Raw genomic sequence first — 26,596 nt, 5'->3', positions numbered from 1 at the left:
TGTGGATATGGATATGGATATGAAAGGAGTACGTGTCTAGTAGAATTGAAATGACAGACTGTCATCAGGGAAGATGGCTGCTATTTGCTAAAGCCTTGCTGTGAGGCTGTCCCTAGTAAAGATGACTGCCATTTCCCACTGTTTTAATGGATCTGAACCAGAGTCTCCCCACAGGGATGGTGCCCTCATTTCGCTGTTGCACACCTCTCCATCTTGAAACCCATTGGCGCGGGACACAAGGAATTGAAACTTGTGACAAATGTCAAAAATGTGCAACCATCTTGGTTTTGTTGTCTGGTGTGCTGTAAATGACAGATTATAATGACTTTTAACTATAAAACCTTTTGTTAAGCAAATTCTCACTGGCTGAAGTATATAAATCGGTTTTAAAAAAACCCTGGAAGCCCTAGAAAAGCAGAAATTCCATCCTGTGTAACCATAAGTCCCCCCACCTGCACACACAGGTTATCTGCAAGGGTGTGACATTCCCTCAGTGCAAACTCCTGGCAAGTCATGAGACACCTCTTACCCTATTGCCCACACAGCATGTTTCTATTGACAGTGACAGATTCTGCATCTTCACAAGGAACTTTCTTTAGCCTTCAGCAGATAAGGGGAAATACCACAATCTCCCTCATTTTATAACACAAAATCTTAATTACCACCTCAGCAACATTAACAAATACTCAGTCTAGCTACATATGTAAAGGGTCTTTATTATGAGCTCCAGAGCAGTCTTTTCAGTGGATGCTGCTAAAAGGCTGCATCACTTCCCCTCCTCAGCCGCTGCTGGCAGGTTTGGTGGAGGGGATGTTGGCAGATTGCTTGTGCCACTGAGTCTCCCACTCTCCCAAGTAGTCTTTCTACCATTGGGATCCTTCTGCTACGGACTGGAGTATGGCTAGCCCAGAATCTCTCTAGTTCAGAGTCAGGGAGCCTAATTAATAAAGAGGACATTTCTCCTCCCTTGGGTTAGAATACTGTATATTTATGTTTGGGAAATAGAGAGGACATAGAAAGCAAACAAATTTTTGTAATGATATTAAATACAAAAGATCATCAGCAGGAGGTACAGCATCTCAATTTGCTGTAGCTGGAGTCAGCTATTTTAGCTTGAGCTCTAACTGAGTAAGACACTGTCTACATTACAACTATAACTGAGTTAAGGGACTCGGTTCCAAGCTCTGTGGCCTATGATGCAGTTACAACATGGTTTATGAGCTGCAGTGGAGCTATTATAGAGTAGATGGGAGCTAACTTTGAAACCATGCTGTAATGGCATTGGGAGCAACCAGATGGGAATTGAGTCCCCTGACTCAATTACAGTTGTAATTTTGACAAGCCCTAATTCTTAAAGCAGGTTAAAAGCAGAAGGGGCAGAGTAGCATTAAGTGCCGTAAGTGAAAGGTGATTTTTTCTTGGGGGGGGGCGGGGAGCAGATTCACAGTACTATAATCTGAGGTTCAGTAAGCATTATACAAGCCTCTCTGTGGGATCCCATGTGCACTTCACATTATTTTGCTTTTAGTGACTCTCAGAATATTTGACGCATTTGTTTGTCTTAAATACGCAAACTTGCAGTGCAGTGTGACGCATACAATCCCTTTACTTCAGAGAGGTGTTACTTTTCCAGTCTTTGATAATCTGTCTGCTAAATATAATCCTTTTATCAAGGGAGGATGACTTTCCTATTTCAATAAGTAAGCACTGTTTGCCATAATTATTTACATACTATTCATTTATCTTTGTATTTAAAAGAGAAATGACATGTTTGACTCAAAGCAAAAACATTTTAGTCAGGGGATGTTGGAAGAGACTAAGACTAATATATCAAATCATAGCAGACTGTTTTGTCAGTGAACAGAAGGAAAGGAACCCTCAGTTACTCTATCACAAGGAAGCAGGCAGAATCTGGCTGCCTGGAACATTTCCATATGCAGGATCATGTCTGTCTGTTTTTTGCAGTAAGTGAATGGGTTGAATTTTCAAATTGTTAGGGCTTAATTTTCTATTAGATTGTTTTTGTTGCTGCTGTTGCTCTGGCAGCATAAGGAGGTAGAAACAGCCCCTGAGTGTCACCCCCAGGCTCCTAGGGTGAAATCTTGGCTCCGTTATAGTCAAAAGGAGTTTTGCTGTTGCTGTCAGTGGAATCAGGATTTCATCATTGCTGTTTACCTATTTGATCTCAATGTACAACATTTTCATACAAAGCATCCAGTAGATTGTAAACTCTCCAGGGTGAGAACCTGTTGTTTTCTGCCATAGTTCAACAATTGTACATAGGTGTGTACGCCTATTAAAATGATTACTAATTAGACAAAATGAAAGAGGAGAAATGTGATAGACAGATGCTAAGAGGAGATCAGACAAACATACTACTGAAGGCAAACCATTACCTTTCTGAAATAAGCCTTTCAAGCACAGGAAAATGCTCCATCCTAGATAGTTGTACTTTTCTTTCCTTCTTTGAATTCCATGGGTTGATCAGCTAGGTAGTAAAAGAAAAGGCTGAACAGGTCAAAACTGAAAAAGGAGACATGGGAGGAGCAACTGGAAAAAAAGTTAGTGTCTGCCAGGGTTTGGAATGGAGATAGAAAGAAAGAATTGAAGGAGTAGGAAAAAGGAGAGCTGTTAAATGAGTAACTTAGACTGGAATGGAAATGGAAAATAGAGAGAAATGGAAAATCGAATAGGGACGTGGCTCAAAAGACAAAGACAAAAAACAAACAAACAAACCAACCCACAGAAATGAAGAGTTGCAAATGTAAGAAGTGCAAACCTGTATATACAAAAGTAAAGATAGCAAAATGGAGTGACAATCCAATTATTAGAATAGGGAAAAAAGTCACAAATATGGAAAGTTACTTTACTTCAAAGATAACGAAGAAAATCTCCAGAGTCCTGTAAAAATTTTCATTGTGAACTTGTTATAGAATTTAACTTTTATAATCTAATTTCAGTGTCTGTTTCTGGAGTGGCCAAAGCTCAAGGGCAGACAAACAGGAAGGCATACCATTGAAATCAAATCTAAATCCAGACATGAACCTGGTTTTCAACTTACAGCCTGACTCTAAATCCCTTTAAAGTTTGCTTGTCACTTAATTGCACTACGGAATCTTGGCAGTCTCCTCACATCACAATTCTAAGCTGTCAAAGTAAGGAAAAGTACATCTAAAGCCTCACTAACTACTGTCAACTTTTAGAAACTATTTTCTGACTGCAAGCAATTTTCTACAAGCAATAAGTTCACTGTGTCAGGTCATAAGGCCTGAGCTAGAAAATTAAGGCCCATCAAGCTTACTTGGGCCCTTGTTTTATTAGGTGGCCTTTCTGAGATAATAAAGCCCACCTTAATTTATCATATCCAGAACTAAGGGGCTTTGATCTGAAGTTTCATGTAGTGCAGCTTTCATTTGAACTGACATACAAATAAAAAACTCAATTAAAATACTAAAAAAAATGCTCCCAGGTCACTCTTTAGTTCCAATTACATGCATGGGTAGTGACAAACTTTTTAACTACTATACTGCCTTTGGACATCTGGGGTATATCCAGCGAAGTGTAGTGCTATGACCATATGCCCTGTGTTTTGACAAGCTACTGAAACCAAAGGGCCCTCCTCCAGGAAAAGTTAGGTCCTAGACATGTTCTATGGTTGCAGCACACAAAGGATTAAGCGCTGTGTGATTCTGCAGATGGGGAGCATCCTTCCATAACAGTGGCACCCCAATAATCCCATGAATATATGCTAAATAATTAAACATTCTGGTGAAGTTGCATACCATAAGCAAATCTCTGGTCCCTAAATGCTCTCTAAAACGGAGACTATTCTACAGCGCTGATAAAAGCTGAATTCAGATTTCAGGCTGGAATCACTTGCTATGCTTGCTTGCTACAGACAATAAGAATGGGATTTCAAAACAGAATATCTCATCAATCATCTCTGAAAATAATGAACAGACTAGTTCCTATTGAACATTTGGGCATGATTGTGATCTTATTTACTGTTCAGCAGCCTTGCATAGGTGTAATGCTGCTGATTTAAATGGTGCTACCCCGACTCACACTGCTGTGCATAAGACTAGGAGCAGGTCTCTTGTGAGCACATAACAAGATCCAATAGTCCTATGCCATGGAAAGACTATAATGTGTAGTATGATCCAGTAGCAGCTCACTGAGTTCAGAGGGCTGCCTCAGGCTTAATTTGAAGCAACCTCTACAAAATGTTCAGCTTAGGCTTTTACTTGTGGTTTGCTTTAACCACAGAAGCTTCTGTTGGGTAATGGGTCTGATATCTGCAGAGAGCAGAGTCCCTCGCTCCTGCTGCATTATGTTAATCGACTGAAGCATAATAATTTTAAGGGATAATTTTGTTCAGATTCCATAGAAATTCTGCAATGAAAACTACAGTGCATACCTGAACAAAGTGGTATATTAACAGATTGGAGAAAGGGCAGTTTTCTCCTCAATCTGTTTTTCTATCCAGTCATGGAATAGACACCTCTATGGATTGTATGTGTGTGTATGTGTAAATGTAGGAAAGGGATAAGCAAATAAGAGGGTTAGTATTATTCACAGAATTGTTATTTATTATTATTATTATTTGTATTTACAGTAGGGACTCGAGGCCTCATGTGAGATGAGGGCTCCATGGAGCTAGGCACTATATAACATATAGCAAGAGACAGTCCCCAACCCAAAGGGCTTGTGATCCAAACATAGAAAACAAAGGGTAGGAGGAAGAGACAAGAGAGTATTATTACTCCCATTTTCCAGATGAGGAATTTAAGCACAGCGGAATTAAAAAAACAGATTTTTGACTGGAGTAACTCCACGCAGCTCCACTGAAGTGCACCACGTGAGCACTTGACTTGTCCCAAATCACTCAGAAAATCTGCAGCAAGCCAGGAATTGAACTCATGGCTCTTGAATCCCAGTCTAGTGCTTTACCTACAATTCTGCCTTTCTCCATTTCAGAGTAAACCTATCTAAAATAATAAGTCTATTATTCTATGATTCTTTTAATACTTTAAAGTCTAATTTATTTTTTACTCCCTCACAAAATCTATTTAATCATTATATTACTTACATAAAACAAATGCTCCAGTGCTCTTTCTAATTCTCCACCCCTCCTTGGGAAAGACTTCAGCAGCCCTAGTGTTCATGAGCAATCCCACAAAACCACAGCAATAATAAGTGTCAAGAGGATGATTATTACAGATAAGTCTGAATCCAGATTTGGCTGCAAATCCAAATTTTTGCAGCTGCCTCTTTTCTTTTCTCTATAATAGGAGAACCCCAAGCTCTTGGTCAATACAGCTATGAGCTTCTGAACTATAGATCCGGGCTAGGATGCAAATGTTCTGGATGCTTCTATCTTAAAAGTGGGCTGAGCTAAAAAACACACTGTGACATTTTGAGAAGATTTAGATCCAGAACTGAACACTTCGGCTCTCATCTCTAAGTATTATAAAACAGAGAGGAAAAATGGACTAAAAAGGATGAAAAATATCTTGATAGTAGCCTTTTAACTCCTATAGAACATAACAATCAATGTTTTATTATTCTTCAGAGGCAATATATTATTGCAAGCTGTTCATTACATTAATTAGATAGAAAAAATCACTATCTACTGTAAGTAAAAAAAAAAATTAATAAGAAACAGTATTTGATAGCGCAGTTTTCTGCCAAGGCTGCTTCTTGAGGTACAGCAACTGGTCCAACGGGTCTAGTGTTCAGACATTATCAGGACCAGCAGCTAGACCAACAAATTTTTCGGTGTAACACACACGCAAATAAAGGCATACAGTCAGAATGCAATTCACATGGACAGTAAAAGAGAGGTGAGCTTATAACAAAGAAACAGAATTTTTCATGGGGGAAAAAACTTCAAGTATGATGTTTATTACTTTTTGTTTAAACAAACAAATATGATAAACAACATCCTGTAGCAAATCAATCCAGGGAAAACACAGCTCCAGAGACTTTGGGCTGGATTTTGATCTCATACTAGTGAAAATTATCAGTAACTCTGACACACCACAAGAATTACACCAGTGTGAAGTGGAATAAGTGAAATCTGAATCAGGTGCCTTGTTTGTAGGTATGCTATAGATAAGTAAGCACTCCTCACTACTGCTGTTGGAATTATTTGAAAAGACTTATACCCCTGAATCTATGGCATAGGCTTTCTGGTTCAGCTGAGATGTGCTTGGGGCAGGACCAGAAAGGTAAGACAAAGATTATATTACTCCAGCTTTATGCTCCCCAGCTCCCAAGGCCATCTGTCACCTACTCATTCTCTGGTGTAAAATAGAGTAGCTTTTAAATTTGACTGCCTGTAGTGCTAGGAGAGGTGTTCTGACATCTGGGGATGGAAGGATGCCCCAGCTATGCCCTCCTTCCCCATGTAATGTCGCCTGGGCAGGGGTGAGGAAGGGCAGAAATAGAGCAGGAGCTGCTATGTTGGCACTGTGCCACCCAGGGATTCTCCTACACAGGTGGTAGTGGTGGGAAAGTAGTAGAGCCCTGTGTGGGATGGGGATCCTGGGCAGCACCCACTGCTGTAATAGTGGGAGTGGGATTCAAAAATAGTCCTACACAGGGTTCTAGAAGGTCTCAGGTATCTAGCTGCTTTACACCACCGGAGAAGTACAAAATGTCTGGAGTGGCCCCAGTGTGTTCCTCTTCAAAAGAGGACTGTCGGAAATTAGGACAAGTATGTCCCACAGCTTTCAGAGCTGAGGATGAAGGATCAAAGGGAGAAACTAAAATACAAAACAAAAACAGAATAGCCAGCAACTGTACAAATGAAGAAGCAGGTCTTCTTCAACCTTGTTTTCATTCATCTATGATATAAGCAAAGCATGCCATTTGAAGGAACACCTTCGTGAAAAGAGACAGTGTGGTAGATCATCTATAGGAGAAACTGGTTGAATACTTTCCTGGTAAATATGGAAATATGAGTAAGGAAAGAAATGTTTAGCTGGTTACTTGGTGGAAGTGAAGAATGTCTGTTATTAGTTTGTTATTAGCAGAACTTGAAAGGTTAAATAGATATAAAGTCCTGAGTGGTAATAGTGCAATTTAAGACTATGGAGAATGCTAGTAAGATAATGGTGAAATATGCTCAACAGTGCTGCTACCTAGCATTTGCAATGTTAGCCCTATCCATACAGTAGAGTGATGTCTTTTTATGATATATTTTATTGTGTATTATACTATGGATTTGTGTACTTCCATTGTGCATTCTTGTTGTGTATTTTAATATGATATATAACTGTGCTACAACAAAAGCTGATGCAATAAAACTTGAGTGATTGATGCTGCTCGTGCACTGAAGAATGATACTATGAATCAGCCTGAATTTACAATTTGGCAGTAAACTAATACAGATACAAAAGCTTTTCATGAAGCACAAAGCTTGTCCTCCTATATTCTATTAGAGTTTACATTATGTGTCTGACTGGATTAGAAGTGTCTGTCAACCTACCGAACTGGGATAATAGCGGTCAAAAATAAATATATTCCTTAACATCCCAGGGTATGATATACTGTATGATTTAAACAGAAAAATACCAGTCGGAAATCCTGAATTCACTTTCTACTTGTAGTTTTGTCCTTGTAAAGAAACTGAATATGATGTGCGGGATTTCCCTACAGTATAGCTGCATCTTTCTAATATAGAAAGCTGTCAAGACATTTATAAATAAAAGTTATTTAAAGCAGGATATAAGGATAGAATCATAGAAATGTTGTGCAGGAGGCAATACTGAAAGGTCATCAAGTCCAGTCTCCTACTCTGAGACAGGACCAAGTAAAATTAGAGTATCCCTGACACGTGTTTGTCCAATGACAGGGATTCCATAACGTCCCTGGGAAGCCTATTCCAGAGCTTAACTATCCTCGTATTTTGAAAATTTTCCTAATATTGAACTTAAATCTCCCTTGCTGAAGATTAAGCACACTACTTCTTGTCCTGCCTGCCATGGACGTGGAGAACACTTGATTCTCATCCTCTTTATAACAGCCCTTAACATATTTGATAACGGTTATCAGCCTCCAGTGGGCCTGCAGCCCCAGCCCACTTAGTGCACCTGGTGGGGCTTCATTTAGGGAGGGCAGGGGGGACACCTTCCCCCCTCCTCTTATGAGTCAGCCCTGGGCACCAGCTCCCCCAAGCCCACCAGCACCAACCAGTCACTCTTCTCCCCCTGCACTAATTGCCCACAGCCTCCCAGAGTTTTGTAGTCTGGTCAAAAGCCTCTGGCAGTGGACTAGATTGTGGTCCACCTATTGACTACCCCTGCTCTAGGTGCTTACAAAATGATTGTTTAATAATTTGTTCTAGTATCTTTCCAGTTATTTAATTTTGGCTGATTAGTCTATAATTTCACGGGTCCTCTTTGTTTCCCATTTTAAAGATTTATACTATATTTGCCCTTCTCTGGTCCTCTGGGACTTCACCCGTCCTCCATGAGTTCTCAAAGGTAATTGCTAACAGTTCTGAGATTGTTTCAGATAGTTCCTTAAAGATGCTTTTCTTTAGAGCAAGTTGGACAGTTCTCCCTATTGATCTTCACTTTGGACCTGATTCTGAGAGATGCCTCATACCCACAGCTCTCCTTAGCAGAGGTAGGCAGTGCTTGCCTGAAGTCAGGCTCAGCAGTCTAAGAACTGTTATGGAGGGAAGGGGAGGGGAGGAAACCCTATCAAAATCTGCCAGCTACAGGATGGGATGAAACTAGACCGCCTGAGCACATTAGCTGAGCTTTGCAAAGAACAAAAAAAAATAACAGTTATGATTAAAATGACACTAGGAAGCCCCTCAGAATAGTGGATTCCATCCCATCATGCTTTAGTGGGGAAAAGAGAGAAGCTAGTGTAACTCAGTCAGTCTCGTTTCATCTCCTCTCTCAAAGGGAGAAAGGCAGACTGGCAGCTCTTCCTGTGTATGGAACACTGCTCAGTGAGTTGGTCGAACAAAACAACAGCCTGCTGATCTTCCCAGAATAGCTTCCCTGTTCCCTCAATGCCTTGCCAGTTTTGGATTTCTTTGAAGTGGAGGGCAGGGGGCAGGGGCCATTAAGAGTATTAGATTCTTGGCTGGCCTAAATCATCATAGCTCCCTTTGCTTTTCTCCAAGTTGACCTGGAAGATTCCTTGGTGGGGATACAGAATCTTCTCCCTCCCACAGCTAGCAGATATCTTTTGGTGTATGCAGGGTATGTTTCTTTCACCTCTAGCAGCTGATCTCCATAGACAGCTGCTGCTGTTTGATGTCTCTTGCTCCTCCCCATTGCTTACCCTTGCCAGGCTTTTAAGCAGCACAGTGGAAAAAGAACAAAATGGGCTAGTTAGACAATGGACTAAATTTCAAGTAATTAGGAAGAAAAATAGGCATTAGCTTGAGATTGCTCGATAACTTACTCTAGCCTCTGTGGCCTACAAAATTAGGTCAATGATGACACGAGCTGCCCTCAAACCCTATAGTTGGCACTGACAGGCCCAAGGAGAAACACAGGCTGTTTAGAAATTTTTTAATGGTGTCAGCTACATTGATTCCAGTGCTATGGAATAGAAACAGCATAGAAATTTTACAGTCTTCCTCACTCACAATGTAAATAGCATGTTAATTGTATCCATTTGCGTGAAATGAAGTAAAATACTTGGGAAGTCCAGGAACATTAGAAATATTTGAAAAACTAATGAGTTGCAGATGATTAATTTTCTTTCAAGAGTAAATGGGAAAAAAAGTAAGAGAGAGAGACACCCAGGTTCTTGGCTGTTATTAGGGTCTCACATATCAGAACAGGGCAAGCTGAGATCTTCCTGGGGGAGGAGAACTGTGATGAATCACTTTGCAGCCCCACTCAGCAGTTTGTTTAAGAGCAACAGAATGGGGAGGCTGCCTGTCACCCTGGCAATGGGATGAAGCATCATGGAGCAAATGTGGCATATGAATGGGAAAGAAGGGCAGGATTTCATGGGGAAGATGATGGCACATAAAAATATTGATAGGTGAAAGTCCTATGAATCCCAATTTAACTAGCTGTCCTCTGTCATTGCTTATAGGAGGCAAGAACCCAAAGCTAAGTTTTGTGAGAAATAGCACATGCTTCGATTCTTACAGCTTCACTGCAAATTATTTTAGAAGGTGGAAATGCTGGATAAGCAGATAAGCTGGATAAGCATGCTTGCCTTGTCCCTGGATAAAAGTTAACTTCTGTTTAAAAAAGCAACTGCTTGTAAAAGTCCCAGATGTATGATATAACATCAAATACACACTCCCCCAGTAAGTTTTTTTTTATTGGCGAAGAGCAATCATTGGCAACTTCATGAATTTTAATGGGACAATTACACACTGATCAATAATGTTACATTTAATGATTTCTCTTTCGCCAACTTTTCAGTGTTGTCAGTTGACCTTTAATGGGGATTCACTGATGCAAAACACCTCTCCAGTAGAATCCAACATAATGAGGATAGTACTTCTAAAAGCTCAAGTGACACCTTCCAGTTCAACTAATGAAAAGTGATCCTGAATTATCTGCTGTAATGAAAATATCAGAGAAGAGAATTTTCTTTGCCTCCTGAAGTCCTAGCCATTGTCCCTGACAGGCAGGTTCCAATGAGGACAGAGCTCATTAATGATCATTAATTATCTTCAGGTTTTCTTGCTGCTAAACTCAGCCAATATCCCTGTTTGTCATGGTGAAAATAATAAGCTTGGAAGTTAGATTCTATCAAGACTGAGATTTGAAAACTTAATTTTTCACAGAAAGGTAAGGAAACTAACCTGAACTTTGGTAAATGATAGGGACTAAGAAGTGTGGTGCATTTAATAGTATTGATCTGAATTATCTTGTATTCTTAATATCCCTGGGTCAGATTCTTGGCTATGGTGCAGCTACTCTGTGCCACAGAAACAGGGAAATCTGGCTGCATTCAGATCATCCCAGTTCAGAAAGGATCCTTTTATGGATATAGCCATTGTAGCGGCTTCTACATCACCTCTCATGTCAGCATAGAAAGTGTGACTTGGCTTCCCCAGCTGCTGTATTGGGGTCATTGGCAACTGGCATAACTTATGCTGGCATGAGGCCCAGTGCAAAGTGACTCAGAATTGGGGGAATGCAAAAATAAATTTATGCCAGCTTTGTATTGCCCTCCTGACTTGTGCTTTGTGGGTAATGTTTTCAAAAGAGCCTCAGAGACTTAGAAGCTTAAGCCCCATTGACGTTCAATGAAGTCCCTACTATGGCAACTGGAGGGGTTCAGCACTTCTCTGGAGAACTTCACAACATCAGGCCTTCATTAGCATCTTGATAATCCAGTGCATGAAACAAGATGTTTTCCCAATACTGAAATGCCCTAGAAATGCCCATAAAATAATTTAAAAATAGTGGAATATGGTACTAATCTTTGCTGTGATATGATATGAAAGGAGGGTACATGTCAAATGATAGGGTTTTGAATTGTATTTGAACTCATTGATTGCTTCCTTTGCCTTTTTTTTTTTTTTTACGCTTGAGAGAGGATTTAGCAAAGACTCCTACCTCGCTATAGAGAGATCATTTTTTGTCCCAGGATTGCTACAGCAATGTGACTTTATCTGACAGCAAATAGAGATTTGTACCTCACACTTTAATCACCCTTTATATGTTTGGGGTCCGGCATCATTTTAACCAGACAAGACAATTAGTTCTAACCTGGTGTCCTTTCCCTAATCCAAAACTACCATGTGTGGATTATGAACTCTCACGGGGAAGCCAAGGAAACATGGCCATTTGCATGGCTAGATCTTTACAATGTAACTCTTCCTAGAGATAGTTCCATACAGTAAAGATGTGATAACTTATTTCACTAATTTGACTCTAAATATATTAAACGTTTTGAATTAGGTATTTTTTACGTTTACAAAAGTTACAAGAATTAATACAGATATGACTTCATTGATGGAATATTGGGGTCATTTATTCATAAAGGAAAAAGCTTAATGATATTTGAATTCCCTACCTTTATAATGTAAGACAGCAAGGGCCAAATTTTGCAGTTAAGGACAGGCCATTGTTACAATGGTGCATGGCTGCATTGCAGTGGGGAAGCATTGGGAGGGATTGTGCCTAAAAAGGCATCATCCCTCCCCCAGTTCCTTAGCATATGAGAGAAGTGCACACATTTCACCATCCCTTTGGATGGGACGTTATGCATCATCTGTGCAGCTCGCTGGTTTGGAGGGTTGGTGCAGATAGGAAGTTGAGACTTGGCCCTTGGGGTGATTTGTGGCCCCAGGAAGGTAGGGAAACCAATTGCTGTGCTTCTCATACCCTCACTCTCTCCCACTGTGAAGGGCCAGGTAAAATCTGTCCCTAAACATTCTGCCCTCTCTAGTTATTGAGCCCTTGTCTTCCATGGGAATTTTGCTTGAGAAATGACTGGGAACCAGGTCCATTACTAATACAGATTAATATAGTACTATAAATGAACCCACATTACAGAACATATAAACTATATGATTCCCAAAGAGTCAATAAATTAATACAGCCAAGATAAAACATGAGACTTTTCAAATAACGCTTGAATGAAGGGAATCATATAGTTTGTATGTTCTGTAATGTGGGTTCATTTATAGTACTATATTAATCTGTATTAGTAATGGACCTGGTTCCCAGTCATTTCTCAAGCAAAATTCCCATGGAAGACAAGGGCTCAATAACTAGAGAGGGCAGAATGTTTAGGGACAGATTTAAAAATAGCCAGAGCTTCGCGAACCAGCTGAGCGGCGACGAACCAGCAGAGCAGCGGGGGACAGCAGAGCAGCACACAGCAGGAGTTAGCCTGGGAGTTCGCCTGGAGTGAGCCCAGTGAGGCTTACATCTTGCCAACTTCTCTGAGGAAGCTCATAGTAAGAAAGTGGTATGGAAGGGAGGGGTTCAGCTATTGTGACCTGCACTGGATGTGCCATGTTTGTCTTTCTTCCACAGGACAGAAGCGACTGTGTGTACAAAGTGCAAGCTGGTCTCCATACTGGAAGAGAAGATTGAAGGTCTGGAGCAACAGATAACGACCCTGCGTTGCATACGAGAAACGGAGGATTTTCTGGACAAAAGTCAGGATATGCTTCTACGGGCACAAAGCTCTAAAGATTTAGAGCAGGTTGCACAGCGGAACCAAGAGGCCAGTGAAGAAGCTTGGCAACATGTGACCTCCAGAAGAAGAAGGGGGAATGTCCGGGTTCCAGCAACGTGGACACAGGTAACTAACCGCTTTCATGTTCTCTCCACAGGTACCGTTGCGGAGAGTGGACCAGATGATACGTCTGGGGGGAGAAAGCAGAAGGAGACTCCACTGGTTGGAAGGCATGAGATGCACTGTCCTGAGATGGGGGGTTCCACGACCACCACTCCCAAGAGAAGGAGGCGGGTGGTGGTGGTCGGGGACTCTCTCCTCCGGGGGACTGAGTCATCTATCTGCCGCCCTGACCGGGAAAACCGAGAAGTCTGCTGCTTGCCGGGGGCTAAGATTCGCGATGTGACGGAGAGACTGCCGAGACTCATCAGCCCTCTGATCGCTACCCCTTCCTGCTTCTCCACGTGGGCACCAATGATACTGCCAAGAATGACCTTGAGCGGATCACTGCAGACTACGTGGCTCTGGGAAGAAGGATAAAGGAGTTTGAGGCGCAGGTGGTGTTCTCGTCCATCCTCCCCGTGGAAGGAAAAGGCCTGGGAAGGGACCGCCGAATAGTGGAAGTCAACGAATGGCTACGCAGGTGGTGTCGGAGAGAAGGCTTTGGATGCTTTGACCATGGAATGGTGTTCCATGAAGGAGGAGTGCTGGGCAGAGATGGGCTCCACCTTACGAAAAAAGGGAAGAGCATCTTTGCGAGCAGGCTAGCTAACCTAGTGAGGAGGGCTTTAAACTAGGTTCACCGGGGGAAGGAGACCAAAGCCCTGAGGTAAGTGGGAAAGCGGGATACCGGGAGGAAGCACAGGCAGGAATGTCTGTGAGGGGAGGGCTCCTGCCTCATACTGAGAATGAGGGGCGATCAGCAGATTATCTCAAGTGCTTATATACGAATGCACAAAGCCTTGGAAACAAGCAGGGAGAACTGGAGGTCCTGGTGATGTCAAGGAATTATGACGTGATTGGAATAACAGAGACTTGGTGGGATAACTCACATGACTGGAGTATTGTAATGGATGGTTATAAACTGTTCAGGAAGGACAGGCAGGGCAGAAAAGGTGGGGGCGTAGCACTGTATGTAAGGGAGCAGTATGACTGCTCAGAGCTCCGGTACGATACTGCAGAAAAACCTGAGTGTCTCTGGATTAAGTTTAGAAGTGTGAGCAACAGGAGTGATGTAGTGGTGGGAGTCTGCTATAGACCACCGGACCAGGGGGATGAGGTGGATGAGGCTTTCTTCCGGCAGCTCGCGGAAGCTACTAGATCTCATGCCCTGGTTCTCATGGGTGACTTTAATTTTCCTGATATCTGCCGGGAGAGCAGTACAGAGGTGCATAGACAATCCAGGAAGTTTTTGGAAAGCGTAGGGGACAATTTCCTGGTGCAAGTGCTAGAGGAACCAACTGGGGGGGAGCTTTTCTTGACCTGCTGCTCACAAACCGGGAAGAATTAGTAGGGGAAGCAAAAGTGGATGGGAATCTGGGAGGCAGTGACCATGAGTTGGTTGAGTTCAGGATCCTGACACAGGGAAGAAAGATAAGCAGCAGGATACGGACCCTGGACTTCAGGAAAGCAGACTTCAACTCCCTCAGGGAAGGGATGGGTAGGATCCCCTGGGGGACTAACATGAAGGGGAAAGGAGTCCAGGAGAGCTGGCTGTATTTCAAGGAATCCCTGTTGAGGTTACAGGGACAAACCATCCTGATGTGTCGAAAGAATAATGTGTCGAAAGAATAGTAAATATGACAGGCAACCAGCTTGGCTTAATGGTGAAATCCTAGCGGATCTTAAGCATAAAAAAGAAGCTTACAAGAAGTGGAAGGTTGGACATATGACCAGGGAAGAGTATAAAAATATTGCTCGGGCATGTAGGAATGAAATTAGGAGGGCCAAATCGCACCTAGAGCTGCAGCTAGCGAGAGATGTTAAGAGTAACAAGAAGGGTTTCTTCAGGTATGTTCAAAAAGAAAAGGAGTACTTGTGGCACCTTAGAGACCTTCAGGTATGTTGGCAACAAGAAGAAAGCCAAGGAAAATGTGGCCCCCTTAATGAATGAGGGAGGCAACCTAGTGACGGAGGATGTGGAAAAAGCTAATGTACTCAATGATTTTTTTGCCTCTGTCTTCACTAACAAGGTCAGCTCCCAGACTGCTGTGCTGGGTATCACAACATGGGGAATAGATGGCCAACCCTCTGTGGAGAAAGAGGTGGTTAGGGACTATTTAGAAAAACTGGACGTGCACAAGTCCATGGGGCCAGATGAGTTGCATCCAAGAGTGCTAAAGGAACTGGCGGCTGTGATTGCAGAGCCATTGGCCATTATCTTTGAAAACTCGTGGCGAACGGGGGAAGTCCCGGATGACTGGAAAAAGGCTAATGTAGTGCCAATCTTTAAAAAAGGGAAGAAGGAGGATCTGGGGAACTACAGGCCAGTCAGCCTCACTTCAGTCCCCGGAAAAATCATGGAGCAGGTCCTCAAAGAATCAATCCTGAAGCACTTACATGAGAGGAAAGTGATTAGTAACAGTCAGCATGGATTCACCAAGGGAAGGTCATGCCTGACTAATCTAATCGCCTTCTATGATGAGATTACTGGTTCTGTGGATGAAGGGAAAGCAGTGGATGTATCGTTTCTTGACTTTAGCAAAGCTTTTGACACAGTCTCCCACAGTATTCTTGCCAGCAAGTTACGGAAGTATGGGCTGGATGAATGCACCATAAGGTGGGTAGAAAGTTGGCTAGATTGTCGGGCTCAACTGGTAGTGATTAATGGCTCCATGTCTAGTTGGCAGCCGGTGTCAAGTGGAGTGCCCCAGGGGTCGGTCCTGGGGCCGGTTTTGTTCAATATCTTCATAAATGATCTGGAGGATGGTGTGGATTGCACTCTCAGCAAATTTGCGGATGATACTAAACTGGGAGGAGTGGTAGATACACTGGAGGGCAGGGATAGGATACAGAGGGACCTAGACAAATTGGAGGATTGGGCCAAAAGAAATCTGATGAGGTTCAATAAGGATAAGTGCAGGGTCCTGCACTTAGGACAGAATAACCCAATGCACAGCTACAGACTAGGGACTGAATGGCTAGGCAGCAGTTCTGCGGAAAAGGACCTAGGGGTGACAGTGGACGAGAAGCTGGATATGAGTCAGCAGTGTGCCCTTGTTGCCAAGAAGGCCAATGGCATTTTGGGATGTATAAGTAGGGGCACAGCGAGCAGATCGAGGGACGTGATCGTCCCCCTCTATTCGACATTGGTGAGGCCTCATCTGGAGTACTGTGTCCAGTTTTGGGCCCCACACTACAAGAAGGATGTGGATAAATTGGAGAGAGTCCAGCGAAGGGCAACAAAAATGATTAGGGGTCTGGAACACATGAGTTATGAGGAGAGGCTGAGGGAACTGGGATTGTTTAGTCTGCAGAAAAGAAGAATGAGGGGGGATTTGATAGCTGCTTTCAACTACCTGAGAGGTAGTTCCAGAGAGGATGGTTCTAGACTATTCTCAGTGGTGGAAGAGGACAGGACAAGGAGTAATGGTCTCAAGTTGCAGTGGGGGAGGTTCAGGTTGGATATTAGGAAAAACTTTTTCACTAGGAGGGTGGTGAAACACTGGAATGCGTTGCCTAGGGAGGTGGTGGAATCTCCTTCCTTAGACGTTTTTAAGGTCAGGCTTGACAAAGCCCTGGCTGGGATGATTTAATTGGGTATGAGTTCTGCTTTTGAGCAGGGGGTTGGACTAGATGACCTCCTGAGGTCCCTTCCAACCCTGATATTCTATGATTCTATGATTTTATGAAGGGTGAAGCCAAAGTGGATCAATAGATAAAGCATTCTTTGCTCATCATCCCAAGGATTTTTTAGATGTTCAGATGTGTGGAAAGCTTTCATAATATTCGCATGATACAACAGAAATATACTGAGTATTAAAATAATGCTAATAATACAGCACTGACAACAAGGCTTATAATGTGTTCCCTAGTACAGAGCAAGATCAGCATGCATTTAAGATCTTATGAAAAACAGATGTAATGCTGTATATTAAGTTTTGTTTCTTGAATAAAGAAAATAGTTGTTTAAATAGTTTCATTAAATCCAGAGCATTTGGAGATGATCAAGATAAGTGAACATATTGTGTTGTTTTTGACAGAGAATAAAATATATGAATTATTTCTAATAAAAGCACAACATCTTTGGGATTGGAAATCACTGCCTTTGCACTATAAAACAGACATTTTAGCTGCTAGTTTATCTACTCTTTATCTACCAGCCAATGGACTTTACGTGTTGGAGAGACGTTCTCTTTGTATGAATGTGAAACTTTATGAAAATTAGACTAACTTTTTCTGTGTTCTTCTTCTTCTTCTTCTAAAATAAAAACTAATGAGAACAAGAGTTTTCCTGCATCCTGGATAAAAACTACACCATAATTTTTACAAATGTTTTGTTAGTATGCTTTTTGCTTCTGCACATACCTAAAGAATACATTTTCAGTGCTTGGTATAGTCATGGCAATACCAAGATTCTCATCAAGGATGTTCATGCATAGTTGGTAATAGTTTATGTTCTTTTCTAACTTGGCTTGAGTCAATGCTGTGACTATCAATTTTCTTCCACTCTAGAAACAATTTATTTCAATAGTCAAAAAAATAACACCGTTTATGTCCAGTGTGACAGTGTTAGATAGATGGGAGTTTCAAGTGGGTTGTCTTATTTTAAAAAATGGCTTTAAGTCACCAAAAATTTCCTGCATTATAGTAGGTGCGTGTTTAAAAATAAGCATACTCCTGTGAAGTTCAGCGATTGAACTGAAGGGTCAGAACCTAATGGTGTGAATTGGCGTAGCTCCACAAACATCAATTGAGGTACACCAATGTAAACCAGTGGAGGATCTAGACAACTGTGTGTGTTGTACCATTGACATTAAATAGGAAGGCTTAGTTGCCCTTCTATTCCAAACCAAGCTGTAGTACAGGTTACTGTCAAGATTAATTGCTACCATCTGGTTCTAGAAGGATTACAGGTAAACCCTAGTAAATCATGCATGTTGTTTTCCCAATGTAGTGAATCTGCATATGATGTGACAACAATGCAGCATAGAAAAAACAATGCTTTGGAAAAGCTGAGAATCAACAGAAAGGATGCCTAGAAATGAGCTGTTGCTGGAAAATCTGGGAGTATTAACCATGCTGTCAATTGCAAAAACGTTTAACTAACAAGTTTTCTAGATATCTTTTTACCATTCCCAACTACAAGAGCACAATGCCGCAAAGCATAACCCTACAGTAAACTGCAAGTGTTTTGGGCCATCACTACAGAACACAGCAATATGAATTATAAGAGAATAGGGACAGATTGTTAGCAGCATTTGTATTTTTTGTTTGGCTGTCAATACTGTTAGCATAAAAGAGCTACCTTGATAACATACACTATAATAATCTTCTTAGAGATCGGAAGTGGTGCATTCCGTCCTGAATCCATGGAGTTCCACAGTGCTTCCAGGTCCGTTTTCCAGCAACCTCACAACGTGTCGCGTGCCATCACCTCCTATCAACTTCAAAGCAGTTAATGAAGCACAACACTTCACAGGATCAGGCCCAAAATGAATAAACATGAGAAGTTTACATAGTCTCAATCTTTCCTGGAGTTTCTATTGCTAAGCCCCCCTGGGTTCTGCTTTCATAGTTGGCTTTAATCTTTAAATACACATTACTCCAGTACATCAATAATGCCCCAAAGCTGTAAAACAATTCCCTGACAGGGGAGAGTGGGCTATAATTAGCCTCTTCCTCCAGGAACCATTACTGCCACCATTGGCAGTTTATTATTATTCATTATTTAAATAGTTCCAAAACATTTACAGACAGACTGGCTACAGATCCTGTGGTTTGGCCCTCCTTCTGCAGTGGTTTCCGTATTTGCTGAATCACTGAGTGTTATGGGAAGCGATTATGCCTCTCAAATCCTTGCCTGTTCTATTTAGGACTGTACTAAAGTAAAGCTATTGTGAGTGGTTTGAATGATGCTAATGGAAATGACCTCTTTCTGATTTGTCATTAATTTAACTCTGTTTAAATGTTTTTGTGCCAAGTCTGAATCTTTGCATCTCTTGGTTAGCTTGGCTCTTACAAAGATTTGTTCAAACTTGGGGTGATTGATTTACTTTAGGTATTGTACAGTTATTGCACATAGGGAAGTGCGTCTGTGTCCTTCCCATCTTACAAGATGGAAATAAAAACACACACCTATTCTGTGGGAAGAAAAAATGGAAAGTAACTCTTGCAGTTTGCTTCTATGAATAAACAATGGTAAAAATGGTATGTACATACACAATATGATAAACTGGGCCGTTTCTGCCTTTCCCTCCATTAACCAAACAACAACCAATTAGCAACTGGCACAACCTCCCCGCACTCAGCTAGAGAGCTCCTATACAACGAGGCACAGAATTTTAAAGTTATTTAGGCATTGCTGTGTTCAGGGTTGCAAGGCCTAAGTGACTTAGGGTATGCTTACCTGAACACTTGCTGCGCAACAAGCTGGGGTATAAATCTATAGCGTTCCAGTATGTAGTGCAGTAACTGTCTGCATGGCCCCTGCTGCTGCACACTAAAGGTTTCCTAGGGCACATTGGCATACTGCAGTTTGGAAGTGCACTGGGGAACTTCCATTGGGCAGCTGCAGGGGCCACACAGAAAGTTAGTGTGTGACGTGCTGAAGCTCCATTGATTTATACCCCTGCTTGCTGCACAGTATGTACATGTAAACGTCCCTTAGACGGTTACATCCTATTTGCAAACACTTCAGAGCCTGAGCCCAAACATCTACACAGCTATTTTTAATGCTCTAGTGAGAGCCATGTAGATCCAGACTCTGACTCACTGTCATGTTTTGTGTTTTTTTGCCATGTAGACATACCTAAGTCTCACTGAAAACCGATGGGGTTTAGGCTCCTAATTGCCTAAATCACTTTTGAAAATGGGACTTAAGCCTTGCAATGCTGAGCAGAGCATGTCCGAATACCTTTAAAAATCTAGGCCCTAGTCTCGGAGACTTAAAACATATATTTCTGAGGACTGTACAATGACTAAAGTAAATCAATTCTATCAGCAAAGCAACTAAACTAATTCTGCCAGTGGAACAGAAATGATCGAAAACAACTAACTAAACTCCTTCATTAACAAAACCACCTACACATAGGCAATACCTAACCACTGTGTCTCAGACTGTGAGTTCACAGTCCCAAACAGACAGTTTGCTGTCAGTTTACTCTTGGGATATTATCTTTGCCATCATAATTGCTGCTGGTGCCAGGCCTCTCAAGTGTCCTTCCTTTTGAGGGATGCCACTCAATCCAGTTTCAAATTTATGTGTGTTTCTGTAATTTGCTGTGACTCTCCCTAACTTTTATCACTGAAAATGTTTTAGGTCAGAAACTAAGAATCATGAAACGGAGAGTATAGAAAGAGTTATTTACATCAAAGGAAAGAATCCAACAGCATTTAATGTTGACTGCCTGAAAAGTTTTTGGGCCTCCTTTATTTTTGGTCTTTGTTAGATATTGCATCCCACATTTAGGCCTTAGCAGGTTGAGATGTATGATAGGTTGGAAACGTCAAAGGACTTTTTAAAATGAAAGTTTAAATTCTGTGGAAACTGAAGGAGACTTTAAAAAGGGCTGGTATTGTGGAAATCCACATAACAGCCCACTCTAACCCTGAGGGGAGTGTAGCAGGTGTTTTCTAGAGCACAACAAAAATATATAAATATTTAGGACAGGAAATAAAGTCATAAAGAGCAAGTTGTTTAGAATCCAATAGACCAGTGGTGGGCAACCTGCAGGCCACATGTGGCCCGACAGGGTAATCTTCCTGTCACGAGACAGTTTGTTTACATTGACTGTCCACAGGCACGGCCGCCCACAGCTCCCAGTGGCCGCGGTTCACCATTCCCGGCCAATGAGAGCTGTGGGAAGTGGCGCAGGCTGCAGGGATGTGCTGGCTGCCACTTCCTGCAGCTCCCATTGGCCAGGAATGGCGAACCACAGCCACTGGGAGCTGCGGGCGGCCGTGCCTGCAGACATCAATGTAAACAAACTGTCTTGCAGCCCGCCAGTGGATTACCCTGATGGGCCGTGTGTGGCCCATGAGCTGCAGATTGCCTACCACTGCAATAGACTATCTGGGTTATGCCACAAATTTGAAAGGCAGTTGTATGTTAGAATGAATTTATTTTAGGTGTATGTAATTTACATTGTTTCATTTAATTTGTAGATCTCAAAATGTTCATTTTGAGTATAATATCGATGTAAGAAGCAGCACAAACTATAATTTTACATTTTTCTAGAGGAACTTTATCTGGAAATAACTGGTAACTATGCTAAAATCCATTGTGTGGGTGGGTGTTATTTTTTGTAAAATGTGTGGTAAAATACAATTTTTTACAGAAGGGAATTATTTTTGTCATCATGTCAATTTCACTGGTTAGACAATGTCTCCCACTAAATATTTGCTATAGTATGGGAAACCATTCTAATCAGACTGTTGACAAAGCTGTGGCTGTATAAGTATTTCCATAGGAAATTACACAGGGAGGGTTTTGGTTGGACTTTTGCCTATAAAACTCATAATGCAAATTAATCAGCAGTTCAGTATTCTGCTTATTGTTGCAGCAATGACCCAGTGAAATCCAAGAATCAGTCCATTTTAATCTGTTACGCATGTTGATGATATATGCATATTTGAAAAACACGTAGGATTATTCTAAAATTGGCAAAAGAAAGAAAGAAAGAAAGAAAGAAAGAAAGAAAGAAAGAAAGAAAGAAAGAAAGAAAGAAAGAATAAATGCCCACATTGTCTTCCCCTGGCTAGACATATGACATAACATATGAGCATGTTACCTGAGCCGAATTTAGTTTAATGTTACATCTGTTAGCACCTATTACAGTAAAATCAAAAGGGATGTGGCAATGACTGTGTAACTGTTGTTATGACTGTATTAAGGATTTACACTGATACCTGATTCAGTGTCAACAAGTAGTTTTATCAGAAGTATGGTTAATCCCTTATGACATAACCTATGGTGGAAATTCACTGAATATGAACCTTTTCAGCTACATTATCATAAGAAGCAGTAATATTTTCTCATGAAGACTTTAATACCCACTTTTAATGCTCATGCTGAATATATTTACATAATTCACTGTTTAAGTGCCTAAAAAACTTTTGAATCATGGCTCTTTCAAACAAACGTTAAGAAGAACCCTTATTAGTGAAAACCTACAGTACGGGTAGTCATATAAGTGTGAAATGATCCTGCTGTTGATCAATAAACAAGGGAAATGCTATGTCTTATGTATCCCAATATATGTTTCTATAAACATAACCATGGCTACAGACATTTAAACTGCTTCTGTGTTTCTGTACAATCCATCATTTTGTTGAAAATACCAAAGTGCTGAGAAATGTATGGAAACTTGTATATATCTTGCAAGTGAAACATGGTAAATATATGTAGGGGATTATTTAAAGTAATTAGTTTTGGTTGTGATTCAAAAACGTTTTGACAATAATATAGCTTGACAGTAATATTCTTAAGACATTAATTGGAGTAAAATACTCCAGAGAACTTTGACCTACAGAGAGTACTTACTGTGGCAACATATATTGTATGATTTTTGGCAAGATTTTATTAATTGTAACATCTGTATAAATAATTATATATGTAATACCATGAAAACAAATGAAAAAAGTATCTTGAAAGGACATTTAACTCATTTAATTGAAGATCTATAATGGATACTACATAAATCCTATGTTTCTATAAACTTAGTTGCATTTTCAAACAATCCAGTGTTAAGTCCAGTGATATTTACGTGAATAAATCTTATTCACTTCTGTAGTCTCATTAACTGCAGTATGACTACTTGTACAAATTGTAGGATCTCAAGACCAAAAGTAGCATGACATCTAAATAAAAATGTTACACTCCGCTTTCAATCTTGAAAAATACTTGTACATTAGTATCAAAGAATGCCTCTCTCTGAACCTGGAAAAATGTAGTGGTCCCATGAAGTGTCATTTCATCATTATTACTAATTATTTGTTAAGTGCCAAAATAGGGCTATATCACATCATATGGATTTCATAACTCATGCCAAAAGGGAGTTCTGCTTCAGAATCCATGGTGTAATATGTCCCAAAGTGATTGACAAAATACAAGACCAATAAAATCATAAGCCACGATTTTCAAAAGTGATTTAGCCTTTATGGGTGCCTCCATTTTTGGATAGCTAACTTGAGACAACTTGGAGAGATCCAATTTTTCAGACTGTATGTACTCACTTTCTGAAAATCAAGCCCCTTAGAGGGGACTCATGTTGGGCACCCCAAAATGGGGGCCACTCAACAGCACAAGGCACAAGTAAGAGATCGTAAAAAACACAGTGACACAGGTTCTCGCCCTTAGTAGTCTGTACAGTGGTGTTCTTTCTTGCAACCCTTGCTCAGCGGGTTAACCCATTAACTTTAATTCTGATTAAGGACCACAGCATCTTGCCTATCTGACCATTTTGCAGGAGCCATGTGCCTCAAGGAAGCACTGTCATTAAGTGTTAACTAAAATCCAATACAAATATAATTTAAAGAAATGCCTGATTACCGTCTTTCCCTCCGTTGACTTTCTCCCCAAACTTGCTTGTTTTAGGAATACCAATAAGAAATGTTTGCTATTTTTATATTTATAACTTTAATCCAAGTTTTTCATTTAAACAAAAATTAGATGCATAATTTCAAACACATTGAAAGACCATGGATTAAACAAGCAATCTGCAGTATGTTAATGATTCACTTTGAAATCTGACTTTTCAGTTTCTGAATGACTCCTGGTCCCATTCCACATTCACAAATAGTTTTTCACTGATTTGCTTTGAAAATATTTGTCATTAGGACTCTTGCTTTTTTCATTGGAAACAAACAACAACAACAACAAAATAAATTAAATCCCAGCCTCTTACTGGAAAATGTACTATCACCAGAGATTAGAGATCTTTAATTCATTTGCACTTTCAACCACTTCCCCCCTGACTGCTAGATGCTTCCCTAACTTATACACAGTCTCTTGCTAACTTATCTAAGTCAATATAAATATATGAAGAAAGTTAAGGATAACCAATATCAAGACTTTCCCTGGCCAATTGACTGACCTGGGGAGAAAAAAAGAGTAGGGTAGAGATAATACCTGATTCACAAACAGCATAAGCAAAGATCACAGTCTTGTGTCTCTCACTCATATGATGGAGGACCTCAGTATAAGCCCCACAGCTGTTTGAGGCAGTACATGTGACTATTCAGCCTTCAGGTTTCTATTTACAAACAGAAGACCAGCTGTTCTCTTAGCACCCTGTATCTGTATTGAGTTGTTTCCTGTGTAATGTATATATATGAAGAGATGTCCCCCTCACTTCTGTTGAGCTACTATTTTGTGTTCAGATGCCACATGCTACAATGGGGACACACTCACTGTGTTCTGCCATGGAGAGCTTCAGATTTCTTCCAAATTATAGAGTTCATTCTAAATGAATCTATATGCTCTTTTCTTATGGAAAAATTGGGTGTATTATGCTGTATTTTAACTGCTAAATCTTTTGAGTGTAAGTTTATTGGACAGTGGTCTATTTTATGTTTGGCACAACTGTCTTTAGGGCATCACTTTCACCAAAGCCTGAACAGGGCCTGGTGCAGAAATTTGCACTAAGGTCCCTTTATACTGCTAGGTTTAAAGAGGCATTAATGTAAATGAGTATCAGAGTACAAGCACTCACCAACCTTTAACGGTGCAGTGTCTTTGTGTTGCCTTCTGCATGGGGTGAATTTCACCTCGAGAATAGAAAATACTCCATCCTCTTGCTGGAGGTAGTGGCTACTTTCCTGACTATGCCCCTATACTGAATTGCATCAGAGATAGAATCATAGGGTTAGAAGGGATCATAAGGGCCATCTTGTCTAACCCCCCCTGCCAAGATGCAGGATTTGTTGTGTTTAAACCAGCCAAGACTGATGGCTATCCAGCCTTCTTTTGAATACCTCCAATGAAGAAGCTTCCACAACCTCCCGAGGCAGTCTGTTGCATTGTTCTACTGTTCTTACGGTTAGGACTTTTGTCCTGAGATTTAATTTAAATTTGCTATGCTGTAGTTTGCACCCATTGCCTCTTGTCTTACCCTCTGTGGTAAAAGAGAACAACTTTTTTCCATCTTTTTATGGCAGCCTTTCAAAACTGTGTCTGAAAACTGCTATCATATCCACCATTAATCTCCTCTTTTCCAAAGGAAACACACCCAATTCCTTCAGCCTTTGCTCATATATTTGCATTCCATCCCTTTGATCATCTTTGTTGTTCTCCTCTGGATATTTTCCAGTTTCGCTACATCCTTTCTCTACAGTGGTGACCAAAAACGGACACAGTACTCCAGCTGCGACCTAACCAGTGCCGATTAGAGCAGCACTATCCCCTCCTGTGACTTCATGCTGCGCCTCTGTTAATGCCACCTAAAATTACATTTGCTTTTTTTGCAACAGCATCGTATTGCTGACTCATGTTGAGGTTGTGATCCCTGCTTTCCATAAGATCTTGAATTCGGTAAGATCATGATCACCTCCTCCCAACTTCCATCCCTGGTGGTCAAAATCAGACCCAAAGTGGATGACCCCCTAGTTGTTTCCTCAACTTTCTGAATCAGAAAGCTGTCCCCTATCCACACTAAAAATTTGCAGGATGTGTTATGTTTTGCTGCAGTAGTCTTCCAACAGACATCAGGGAAGTTAAAATCCCTTATTAATATTAGCTCATGCGTGTTAACCAATCTTGTTACCTGGTTGTAGACAGGGAAAGGGGGCTATGAGAGAAGGTACACAGCTATGGTTATTTTTATTTTATGTTTTTAATCAGGATAGTGCTGTACTAACACAGCTCTAGGGAGATGAGTTAACGTGACCTAGCACTGAGCAAAAGGGTTCATAAATTTCCACATGGCTTTGCAGTTAACTCAGTGCTGGCCAGTATGTGTCTCAAATCCCACCATTGGGGTACCTATTCTGTCTTCCAGAATCATTTTGGTAATGGAGAGGAAGGAAAAAGAGCGATTCTTTTCCAAGCGTTCCCAAAGATCCAGAGTTTTCTGAATTTACCAGAAAACAGGGCCTAGAGGATTACTGGGTGGTGTTCTTTATGGTCCTCCATACAAGACAGTCAGGAGCAAACTGTATTTACATGAACACACCTACTTTGGTTATATAGGCAGCAGATACAGTGGTGGTACTCAAAGTGATCAACTTTGGCTGATGTTAGGTTACAAATCACTTTAAAACTGAATGCAGGGGTAGTGAAATGTTATCAGTGTTGTTGTCTTTATTG

The sequence above is a fragment of the Lepidochelys kempii genome, chromosome 4, assembly GCF_965140285.1.
Source record: "Lepidochelys kempii isolate rLepKem1 chromosome 4, rLepKem1.hap1, whole genome shotgun sequence".
In the NCBI taxonomy this organism is placed as follows: domain Eukaryota; kingdom Metazoa; phylum Chordata; order Testudines; family Cheloniidae; genus Lepidochelys; species Lepidochelys kempii.
This window is presented reverse-complemented; position numbering follows the sequence as displayed.